We start from the raw sequence: 12,864 nt of genomic DNA on the forward strand, positions 1-12,864 counted from the left end.
TTAAATGTTTTATTTTTTCCCTTATTTTGGCTGACATAGATTTCCCTCTTTTCCCCCTATTTTTTTTAAATCAGTTCCATGACCATTTACTGTGATAATCACAAATATTATGTAAAAATAAAAAAAGAAATATTATAATATATCTATACATCTAATTTTATTATTAGAAATATTTATTCAAAAAAAAAAAAAGAGATACCGCAAATATATATACATAACAATTAAAAAATGTATAATGACAGATCTGACACATGAGAAATATAAATAAATTAAATATTATTTTCTGCACTAACTGTTTGGGTCTGTCTCTTCTACTATTATTGCACACACTGAAATATTGCTATAATATCTTCCCCATAATACTCATTTACATATAGTACTGAAAATGTATCACAGATTCTTACATTATATATACAGCCCCAATCTGCAATGTTCCCATTTGCCCTATATCTTATCTTTACAGATTCTATAATTATTTATATCTCCTCTGGGATTATTAAAGTTTCATGTTATTGTATCTATGAAGGATACGATGAGTTTAACATCACATATTCATTGCTTTTTAATATGCAGTACATTCATAAGGACCTGTATGTTGTACAATATTTATTCAAAAAAGTGCTCCATAAATTTTTGTCAATATAATATACAATTCTTAACAAAGCTGTGGTGTGGAACGTGATACGTTTCCTGCATATGCATTTATTCTTCCAGTGGTTTATGATCAGGTGTTGAAATTATAGTCACACAATTGGATGTCGCATATTACAGAGATGTAGAGATGACACACATGCAGCAGTAGGGGCTGGGTAATGAGAGTGGGGGGGGGTTAAGATATATGTCATATATGGTACACAACCACGTCTGTGTTCACGCAGACAACAGCGATGCATGAATAAATGCAGCCACCTCATTCATTTCAAAGAGACAGACACAGTGGGGTGCCGAGGCTGAGGCCTCAGGCAAAATACATGCAGAGTTATAAAGCTAGAAAAGTTTAACCTGGCTCAACCTTTGGCACAGCTCAGTCCCACGCCAACAGACGTGCAACGCAATGCAGAGGGGCAATCAAATACATTTGAGGGCACATTCCTTTGTAATGAGAACAATGTAATTCTACTGTTTACCCTGCAATCAGACATAGTGTGTGACCCGGTAAACAGCAGCCCCTTGTATTTTTATATTTTTACACAGCGTTATTTTTTTGTTTAAATTCCAGTTGAGATCCTGTTTAGACCGTGTGTCTTGTATGCACTTATACTCAGACTGTACTTGGGACCAAGTACACATAAACGTGAGTTAGTCTGGAACCTCATTTTCCCCATTTTCAATTTCCAGGGGGCGTAATCAATAGCCCCTTTTACACTGCCTCTTCAAGGCGGGAATTTCACTGTCACCTCTTTCTCAAGGCCTGCGATAAAGTCTGAGTGGTCGCTTGTGGCCGCTTCCAATGAAGCTGCCTGCCCTCCCAATGTTGTCAGCTTTTGCTGTTTCGGTGGCCTGTTGCAATTCTCGTTTTAGTTGGTTAATCATGGCACTTTGACTGTCGGCCTTCTCCTCTATCTTAGTGAGTAGCTCATCCCTCAACGTTTCGTTAGCACGGAGGATGGTCATCTCCCCAGCCTGCACAGTTTGTGTGTTAGCAAGTGAGCTAGCATTAGCCTCGTTGGTCTTTTTCTTGCTCACTTCTCCTCGACCATGGGTCAAAAGTGGTTATATACTCAACCCTTGCGTGCGTGACTTGGCTGTCCCGTAGCTTTGGCGAGAGATAAATTAAGTCAATAAATGTAGCAGTTCAGGTGAGGAGCTCAGTAAGGAAGTGTCCTGACATGTTTTGCCAGAACCAGCAGTCCTTCAAGGCGGGAATTTCACGCCTTAATGCAGCCTCAGCGTTTTATAAAAAAGATAAAATCTCTGTACAAGGGGACAGAGTTGTCTCACCTTTAAGATGGCATCAGAGGTAGTAACAGCACTGATCATGGAGGGCACAGGTGTGACTTCTTGACAACTTATTATGTGTGTGACCCACTGTGGGAGATTTAAAAAGTAGCTCTTAGCAGTTAGCAGCTAACTTAGAAAAGAAGAGCAGTGGCCGAAAATGTCCGCAAACGGGAAAACAATGCGGTCCAGGAGTTACTTACCCAGAACACAATATCAGCTGCTGTATAATAGAGACAGTAAATGATTGTTATTGCCATGTTTTGGCTATTTGGTTATTGTTTATCAAGCACTCCCAGTGCCTTTGTTTTTGGTCATGGTAGAGGCCAACGCTGTTGTGTTAATAGTCACAACCGTCACGCCTCTTTTGATTCCTCAATGCTGTCTAAAAAAGTAACCAACAGAACGTGAATCAAGCACTCCTGTCCGAATGCTTCTTCAGTGCATTTTGGGCCCAGTCACACTTGTATTCAAAGCTGTCCCCCGTGTGATCAAGATGTCTCCCCAGAGGCCGTGAATTCATCTCAACTTTGAATAAGAAGAGGGACCCATTCAGGGGAAACGGCTCCTAAAGAGGCAGTGAGGTGCTAAGGGCTCGTCTTGTGCATTCTCTGGATGTCTGCTGAGCGCATTAAGATCTCTGGTGTCCCTCCTTCTATTTCACTGGTTCACCTCCTCAGCCTTTCATCCACAAACACAGCAATTAGCGGGGGGTAGTTCTAAAGTGCTGCTAATGCAGATTCAGTCTGCTTTCCTGCAGTGACATTTGCATTTTGAGCTTTTAGCCTTTGTTCTGTCGTAGAGTGACTTGGATTGAGTTTAACAGTAATCTCAAAAGAGAATGCATGTGTCATTTACAGTTAGAGCCCATTTGCTTCTGTCTAACACCTCCTTAAAGTGTTGCAGTGCACGCCATATGTAACAGTTTGTTTTAAAGTCATTTTCAACACTTCTCTTAATCGCTGTCACACTAGGATTTTTTGCTTAAGTACAGCGGCGTTGTTAGGCCTGGGTGAGGTTTCGGCCCAGAATGGTTTATAAACAGCCCTAAATAGGCTGTATATATATGTTTTAAAAAAAATAAGACTAGGCACTATAATGGAAGAAAAAAGCATTGGAACTAATAACGTGTCATTTCGTTGATGCATTAAAGCTCTCAAAAAATGATAAGATACCGTTTTGGGTCCTCTGCGTCATTGAAGCTGTGCATTTCTTGTGGTTGCCGGTAATCACTTTAAAGTTGCAGCTAGTCACAGCGGAGCTCATTTTAAATGCTTTATATACAGCTGAGTAATTAGAGTAGAAGTATAAAGTGGCATAAAATGGAAATACTCAGGTAAAAGCACCTCAGAATTCCCTAAATTTTAATGATAGCAGTTGCAAAGTACTCTGTTTCTACTTAATACTAATTACTTACAACTACTAATATATTTAACACCACAATTCATAATTAATCTGCAAAATTAAATTTAAAAAATGGTTTTAAAGGTAAGTGAGATGCAAGAGCGCATAAAAAAGCATCAAAATAGAGCTTGTTAATGAAAAGAGTCTGGGTTAAGCCCCAAATGTCCTAAAATCCTACACACACCCCTGCTGAAGTAGATAAAATCCAATTTCCTCTATGTGTGTTTCAGATATGTTTATGGTGCACTCCATTTGCATTGGAAAATCAGAATTTCTGCGTTTCAAGTTGGAAATTTTGACTGGAATGCCCCCTGAAGTTGGACTTCCGACTTGCAAAGTCAGAGAAACTTCACTAACTCTGACCTCGAAACCCAATATGGCTGCTCTGTACATCAACAGCAGTGAAAGCTGCAGTAACACACTGTTTATTAGCACTTTTGTCTTATTTGTGTCTCATTTAAACAGTCATATGTCCAGCTTATAGCTGTAGATGTGCTGCTATGGTGTTTGTATGCAAGTGAAAAAAAACAGACATGGTTCAATGAGTATTTACTTTGTTAGTCTGCTCTCACGCAACCATGCTCACTCTCAAATATGTTGACAAGCTAACAAGCTAACAAGATAATGGCAAGTAAATAAGACTTATAATGTGCACAAGGAGGTGTACTTGAGAACTTGAGAAGTTGTTTCCTTCTGGTTATAAGTGATCATCTTCATCCAATTATCAGTTAAATAACAGAAGTTACGTTAATACAGTTTAGTGTTCCTGTAACATTCTGACTTTGCAGGCAGCGTGAATACAAACTACAACAATTAACCCATACAGAGACCTTCATTTCCTCCAGGGGTCAGAAGACAGATGAGCTAAACTCAGCACCAGAAAGTGAGAACAGAGCAGAAACTGAAATCATCACTGCCCTGTTGGTTCAATGCTCCTGAATGATCTCACAATGAGGAAGTGTGAGTTTAAAATAAAAGGCAGTGGGGAATTTTAAGCATACTGTGTATTAAATTGGCACAGGAATACACAGGGGAATGCAAGAGCACGTGAAAAAGTCCTAGTTACACTGGAAGATGGGCTCGACTGTCCGGTTTCAACCACAAGTTTTAGTTTTGGTTCAAGGCATTAAGTTTCCCAGGAAGTCATTGGTGCTGTAATGGGACTTCCCTGTGGCCCAGGGACTATCAGGGTGGAGTTAGTAGTGGTGGTTGCTGCACTGTTTGTCACCGGTATCGATATCTGGACTTGGGAAAAGAATTACTTTCAGTGTTATAGACATTTAAATCACCAATGCACAACCAGAGAGTCTAAACCAGATCAATAACAGGAACACACTGGTACTTTGGAGAATTTTCTGGAGTTTTCAGACTCTCTCTGTCTCATCATGTTTCATTTCCAGTAATTACAAAGAACAATTTGATGTTGTTTCCTCCCACAGTCCAAAGACAGGCAGGTTAACTGGTGACTCTAAATTGTCCGTAGGTGTGAATGTAAGCGTGAATGGTTGTCTGTCTCTATGTGTCAGCCCTGTGATAGTCTGGTGACCTGTCCATGGTGTACCCTGCCTCTCGCCCGATGTCAGCTGGGATAGGCTCCAGCCCCCCCGCGACCCTCAAGAGGATGAAGCGGTTAGAAGAAGAAGATGAATTTGATGTTGTCAAAGCCTGCAGGTCAAACAAAGCGCTGTCATCCATTTTTGGCCTAGTCACCACAAGAAAATGTTAGCATATCGTGTCTAAAGTGATGTAGTATATGAGCTGACTTCGTCATCAAGAGGTGGAGGAGATGGTGGATGCGTGACACCTTGGCGAGACACCTGCCAGGCTGCAGACTACTGTTCAAGACCATTCATTCATTTTCTGTTACCGCTTATCCTTGAGGGGGTCGTGGGGTGCTGGAGCCTATCTCAGCTGACACTGGGTGAGAGGCAGGGTTCACCCTGGACAGGTGGGTCCATGTCGTTGGTCCGACCGCCCATTGGTCCGACATCCCATTAGTCTGACGGTCCGCGGTGCTGAACGGCTCCCGGCAGGCGTATTTCTGCCTTGATGGTGCGCCGCGACCGGCTCTGGGTCAGCTGGGAAAGGCTTGAGGCGGAGCAGGCTCACGGCTTATGTGTTTGTCACTTTCTTTTTCATTTTAACCCACACCATGATCTTTTCCTGACCCTAACCAAATGGTTTTTGTGCCTAAACCTAACCAGACCTTAACCACAGGGCATCATGATGATTTCGGAACGGACTTTGGAACAATGAGTTTAATATGGTCGGAACAATGGGATGTCGGACCAATGGGCAGTTCCTGGACAGGTCACCAGACTATCACAGGGCTGACACATAGAGACAGACAACCATTCACACTCACATTCACACCTATGGACAATTTAGAGTCACCAATTAACCTGCATGTCTTTGGACTGTGGGAGGAAGCTGGAGTACCCCAGTTTCCAGCGGGGATAGTGCCTTGAAAAGTGTGTATGTTAAGCCAAAACGTGATTTTTTCCTTATCGTAACCAAGTGGTTTTTGTGCTTAAAACCCACATTATCCACATAAAGTTTTAATGTATCCTCTACATGATAACGTACAAATGTAATGTATCCCTGGTTTGCAGAAACGTACGGTGCCAACATTTTTTTCTGGCAATTTCTTTGCATTATTTATCTTTGCCTTTGTTTCACAGTTCTTCAGTTGTAGTAGAAACACAAATAAAAATACACAATAGTTTCTCATTATCTTGGGATTATTTCTGGACAGAAAAGTAGGATAAATGTCAGTCTGGAAAATGTGTCAATCTCTGAACAGCTCTACTACCCCTACCAATATGTCGGGGACACTTTGTCTGACAGGCCTGATTTTTTAGCTTCAATTTTGGACATACAGCCATGAGCCCTGGAACTGCAGGCTGAGATAAAGGGTGTTCTTCACAGCACAATGCGCAGCGCTGCCTGCTCGGGACACACACACTACAACATGTACAAATGATGAGCCCACCACAGCATAGGTAATTACAGAGGAAGAGGGGAGCTGAGACAGTCGACTGGACATTCATCTCATTACTCACACATGCCTCCGGGCTGTTCCCCGCTGGCCCGCTGAGGAACATCACACACACCTCTCTCACATGGACACTTCCAGGTATGCACACACACATGCAAAGAAAGGCTGGCAAATGCTTTGTAACATACTCACGAGTCGACACACACCTGGACTGTCAGGGTCAAGAGCTGGACACATCTTTCCTGATTACATCATTAATAACAGTAGCTTATTAATATTAACGAAGACTGGTTTGGAGACAGTGGGGACGAGGTACAGCATGACTGGGAATGACATCCAGGATTTTTGCATATTTTTACAACTTAGACCGCTAGCTGACCCCTCAGCAAACTGCAGCGTGACCGGGGATAAAGGAGGATTCCCGGTGGACACTTTGGTGCTACGAGGGTCAAACCTGTGATCTTCGTGGTGCAGGAAAAGCTCTAATTATCAGTCTTTGTACTCTTGGACTTCAGGAGAGGGGCAATACAAAAGAGTCTGTAAAAGAAAGAGCCAGGCTTTTAATATATGACCGCAATAAATCAATAAGTGCAGAGCCTGCACTGTCTCCACTTCTGGGTTGTCTTCGTTCCCGCCCTCAAAGGGGAGAGACAGGCTGTAGATCTTCTCCCACTGTGATTTGTAGTGCAGAAAACCAGGTCAGCGAGCACACAGCGAGGTAAGGTGAGGTACAGACGGCTCGCACGCTGGAGAGCGGTTACGTCAGCTGAGGCTGCAGGAGAACTGAGGTGTCCCACTGTGGAGGCTCAGGATCCCTGCCTGCCTGCATGCAGCTCTTTGGCGCGGCTCCATTTTCCAACCCTTTCATGTCTCCTGACAACCAGCAGCAGTCGAGTTGTTTAGATCAGTGATTCGCAAACTTTCACACCAGACACAAACAAAGACTCAACATGGGAGCAGTGCAGCAATTCGTGGAATCTGGGCTTTTTTTTTTCCAGCTCGTGGCCCCCTAAGAATCAGAGTGATGTCAACTGGAGCCGGCGTTGCGAGCGCTCCTGCAGACTGACAAACTGCAGTACACTGGGAGGTTTTTTTTAAACTCTAACATCCACATTCAACAAGTCAAAGCATCAGCCATCCCTGAGCTAACTCAGAAAATAAAGAAACATGCTTGGTGCACAGCCTTGTAAGAGCAGTCACTTTGGAAAAAAGAACCATGCCCTATATTTTCTCCTGTGTGTTTCGCTGCAGCACTGTGCCAATCACTGCCCCTGCTGAAAGAAATTATATGTTGCTTTTGAAACTCTGGTGAAACTGAGCATCTGTTGAGAGCCTTGAATGTGCAGTTTGCGGTGCCTTTGAGCCACAAATGTCGGCACATAGGGTAAGGTGGATAAATATGAAAACATACACAGAGGATCATGTTTTATATCCTCACCAGCATCTGTAGGAACGAGACCCCACCAATCAAACCCAGTGCATTTCTACAAGTCTTAATTCAGTGCTATTTACAGCCTGAATGGCCACTTTATAAACCCTCTGAGACACACTATAGAGGTCGACATCATTTGTCAAACAGAAGTGATATACAACATCTGAAAGCTGGGAAACTGAAGATTAATTTAAGATGCCACTCAGCACTTTTCTAGTCACACAAATGTAGTAAACGTGTTTTGGTTAGGTGCCTTTTGAACTTTTAAAAGGGCTTGGAACGCTTTGATGGAAGTATTTGATGGCCACTTCCAAGCTCAGTTATGTCTCAAAAGTTGTTACACAATTTTTGGTGGACATTTTAAGCATTTTTGACAACTTGAGAATTAATAAAAATGGTCAGAAATCCCTCCAAAATACCACATTAAGAGACCAATACCCTGAGGAACACCGTAAAAATCCCATGCTGTGATTTTCTATCAAAAACCTTTGACATTTGGAGATTCCTGTAAGAACTGCATTTTTCTGCAATGTGATGGGGATCACTTCTGTTCTGGAAACTGCTGAGAAACCCCCTTATTGTCAATATACCTATGAGAGCCAAACATCCTCCGGATGCTTTAGGTCTCTAGTTTGTGGCTGTAAAGTTTAGTTTAGTTATTCTAAAGGTCACATGTAGCCATGATAATTGACTATGCACCAAATAGGCTACATTTTCTAAAACGTGGATTCTTCACACACATCTTCAACCTGACGGCACAGAAGATCCATTCAGCCAGCACAGTGTCAACAGAAGTGTCACATTTCTGTATCTGACCAAATGTCTTCCCTTCTGTTTCTGAGTTAAGACGTTAAGTAATGGCAGAAAAGTGTTTCTGCAGAACATTATGACGTCACAGTGAAGTTGACCTTTGACCTTTTGGATATAAAATGTCATCACATCATCATTTTATCCTGTTAGACATTTGTGTGAAATTTTGTCATAATTAGCACATGAATTCTTGAGTTTTGTCCAGTTTTGTGAGGTCACACTGACACTGACACACTGAGTCCAAGTTAACGTTTGTGCCAAATTTGAAGAAATTCCCTCAAGGTGTTCTTGAGATATCGCGTTCACAAGAATGGGACAGATGGACGGACAACCCGACCACATAATGCCTCTGGCCTCAGCTATCACCAGCGTGAGGGCATAAAAATGGTCTCACTGCAGTAAAGTGGCTACTATAGAGACTAACATCATCACACATGAATACAAGTGGGTCTCAGCTTCGCAGTCAAACCCAATTCATGCAAATCCAAGACTGTTTAGGGACCTCTGTATGCAAAATATTCAAATACAGCATTTTTAGAAGCGGCACAAATACATTATACTGCATGCAAAAAACTGCCTGACATTAGCATAAAGTTCTGATCTCTTTCTGCCAAAAACTGCATGAGATTAGCATAAAGTGAGCATGTCTGTAAGGGGGAGGCTCGTGGGTACCCAAAGAAGCCATTTTCATTCAGATATCGTAAGGTGAGAGGTCAAGGGACCCATGCCATTTTTTTCCAACTTTGGAACAGGTGGGTGAAAATTCTCATCATCCAGGTCATGGCAATCTCAAGTGCTATAACGTAGGCAACTGGACTTGCTTGAGTATCTTGAAGACGTTTCACCTCTCATCCAAGAGGCTTCTTCATTTCTGCACTGAAGAAGCCTCTTGGATGAGAGGTGAAATGTCTTCAACATACTCAAGCGAGTCCAATTGCCTACAATATAGCATTTAAGACAAACTCTGGAATGTCAAGTGCAACACACACCGCCGCCATACGCCGCACGTCAAAACGCTGCCCGTTTCCGCCCGTCAAAACGCCCGCCTCCATTATATTCTATGAACAAACTCACACTGGCGCTGGTCGATGCGGTGCGGCGCTGCTCTGCTTCAGCCCACTGCTCTATTTCCAGCGCAGCCGGCGCTGCGAGAAAAGCCTTTTATGTACGCCTCGGCCGCCTTTCAAAGGGGTATCTGGATGCTTAACATTATTAAGTTTTTCAAATTTTTAATAAGACGATTTTGATAAGAAACTCACCCGTGAAATCCAAGTTATTGTTGCCTCAATGTTTTTCCTCTTCTTCTTCCGTTACTAGCAGTTGGCAACCGTTGGCAACTAGTGTAGGTACAGCCAACTAGCGGGCTGGGGTGGGAAATACACTTTAGTGTCGATGGTGCCACTGCGCCGCTGCCAATGTGTGTTGGGGGGCGGCACTTGACGACCACAGCGCCACGCCAGCGGCAGCGTGTGTTGCACTTTATTTAACCCCCTTCCTGAAAAGCTAGCATGACATCACTGATACAGGTGGATGCCTTCGCGCTATCTTAAATAATCAGTGTGCCACAGCCTCTTTAAGACTAATGTTGACCAAGATCACCAGCGATCCAGCAGGTATCAGTTGCAGCTGGCAGATCCTTCAGTATCATGGTCGTACTGGTGAGCAGTAAGGGCTCATTTATGCTCAATGTTAGATACGTAGACTGAGACCGACGGAGCCTTCTGTACTCTGCGTTCATTTCGTCTGAATTTGTGCAGTAAAACCGGAGATCAAGGATGTTAGGATGTATTCAATGGCCACACAGACCATGTTTTGTTCTCCTCCTCTGTTGCCTCATTTGTTGTTGTGTGCCATCATAAAGTACGCATGGAAGTATGAGGGCAGTGGCGTTTACAGTGTTTGAAATGGACATAAATGAACTAGGCCTATTTCCAGTCCTACAGAGACAAAACAGAACTGAGACCTTTGGCATTCAGTTGAGTCCGTGTCGATGGCTATTTGCGGATGTTTTTGACAGAACACTGGGAATCTCACGTCTTTTGCTGGTAATCATAAGCTCATTATCTCTTGTTGATATTACAGCAACCCATGCAGAAAATGTTCCCCTATAGCTGAGATTTGCAGCTGCAGAGCACATGCCTCTGAACCAGGGTGGGATGCTGAACCACAGAATTTCAAAACACACATGGAGGAACCACGGCAGGTCATTTATCAGCCATAAAAGTGGGCTTGAGAGCTGTTGTGATGTGGATCTGCGAGCCCCTCTGTTTTCAAAGCTTCACTCCAGTCTCTCAAATGAATTACAGAACTCTTGGTCTCATGCCTGGTCGCCCTCTAATTTGCTTGCATTTTTATAGTAGCCACCAATTTGCAGAGGCCACGCTGACCAACAGCGAACTTATGGCGGAGCATCTGCGCTTCAAAACACATCCTACGAGCACCAGATGCCGTATGAGAAAAACATCACGTCCACTGTAATATATTCAACAACACAGATCTATCTGGGATGAAGCTCAAGAGATGATGTGTGGAAGTGTGGGGTTAACGTTTGGCTTTGGCACAAACTGGATGTGACACAGATTTCTTCAGAGCTACACTGTGAAGATCATCCACATGTAGGTCGCAGCCAGGCATCAGGGCACCTTTCTGTTTATCAGCATGAAAAGCTAAAATTGTCTTCAGTCACACCCCACGCTTCCTGTACGCCTTATTTGAGTCACAGTCATCTGCAAATCCGTGTAACTCCACGGGCATTTCCACCTTGAATTCCTTCTTCCTTTGTTTGCACGGGCTGCAGCCTCAAACAGGAACTGACGAGCTAAAAGTGGAACAAAGAGTTAAAAGACTCCAAAAATACCTCAAGCTGTGTTGTTCCACATATTTGTGCTCGTAGAGGAATCGTCACATTCCACAGAGTTGTTTTTTTACCAAAAAAGGTTGAGCATTCTTACGTAAGAGAACGCTGCGTGATCCTTTACATAAATGGTAAACGTCGGTCAGCGCTCTCTGTCCACTGTCTGTCCATAAGCCTAAGAGTAAGAGCTCACCGGTTACATCACAGGGCCGGTCGGCGTGACACTGTGCTGTGAAGACGAGGCAGACTAAGGGATTGAACATGTAAACAGCTGAATGAATGAATCCCTTGTCATGCATGGGCACCATCGACCTGCTGTGGTGGCCTGCAGCTGAGACAGCACATCATCTGTGGTTAATGATGTCTGAAGGGTCTTGAATCAAGAACACTGCAGCCTGCATTTTACAATGGACCCTCGGTCATTGTCCGTAACACTACTTCTATAAGAATAGCCTGTCTTAGATATATATGTCAATATCTAGATCAACAAAAATAGATATTGAGGTTAAAAACTGACCTACATTAGACTGAACAAAGCAGTGGTTGATAACACTGTAAGTGCATTGGCTCAAGGACCGTACAAGTTTCCATGTTATACCTCTTTTTACCTCGACTGCTCTGCATTTAGAGAGAAATATTGTGTTTTACTTCACTAGATTTCATTTATCCAACAGCTGTCGTTACTATTTCCTTAAAAGTTTAATATTTTCCTCACAAAAATCTATGACCAGCTTATACAATCACAATTTTTTGTTATGGATGAAGCTACCACAGCATATAAGTGGTTAAAACTAGCTCCACCAGCTTCACTATTAAAGGATGAGTTTGGTATTTTCCAATCTGGGCACTATTTTCTCACGTTTTTGTGTCTTAGTGACTTACAGGAACAGTAATTTTTGAAATTGGTCCAGTATTGGATATACCTAATCTCACTCTGAAGTCGTCGAAATCCAGCGCTTGGGAAGTGACTTGCTGCATCAGACACCAATGAAAAAGCTGTCCTTTGAAGTCGGTATGATACATGGCCAGTCGCCGTGAGGAAACGTGGTGGCACAAGAACAAAAGTTATGATGGCGAAAGCCCGAGTAGGGCAGGTGAGAGGGGTGGTGGAGGGGCCCAACAAACACTGACTTTCACCCAGGAGAGCGGTGTTCGTGTTTTTTCCTAAACCCAACCACGTGCTTCAGTTGTTGAAGGAAAAAAAGCTTATAATTTGCATTGTTGTACCAACATAGTGTGTTTATTTTGAAAGAGACTCATTTCATGTCATATCTGGACATGGAAAGTCCACGGCCAAAGGTTGATATGTGACGAGGTCGGAGTGAGAACCACCAGTGGTGAAACAGGCTACAACGTAAATACTTACAAGAGCATATTATCATTCACTAAAAGTGCTTATTTTTGCCACTGACAAGCTCAGGTTGAAAG

General features: G+C 43.0%; 1 protein-coding gene across 1 annotated transcript in view; it reads right to left on the reverse strand.

Moving 5' to 3' along the window:
- rasgef1ba (RasGEF domain family, member 1Ba) overlaps positions 1-12,864 on the reverse strand; it is a 192,769-nt gene that overhangs the window by 50,668 nt on the left and 129,237 nt on the right. The window lies entirely within an intron of this gene.

The sequence above is a fragment of the Epinephelus lanceolatus genome, chromosome 9 (genome assembly GCF_041903045.1).
Source record: "Epinephelus lanceolatus isolate andai-2023 chromosome 9, ASM4190304v1, whole genome shotgun sequence".
Taxonomy (NCBI): Eukaryota; Metazoa; Chordata; class Actinopteri; order Perciformes; family Serranidae; genus Epinephelus; species Epinephelus lanceolatus.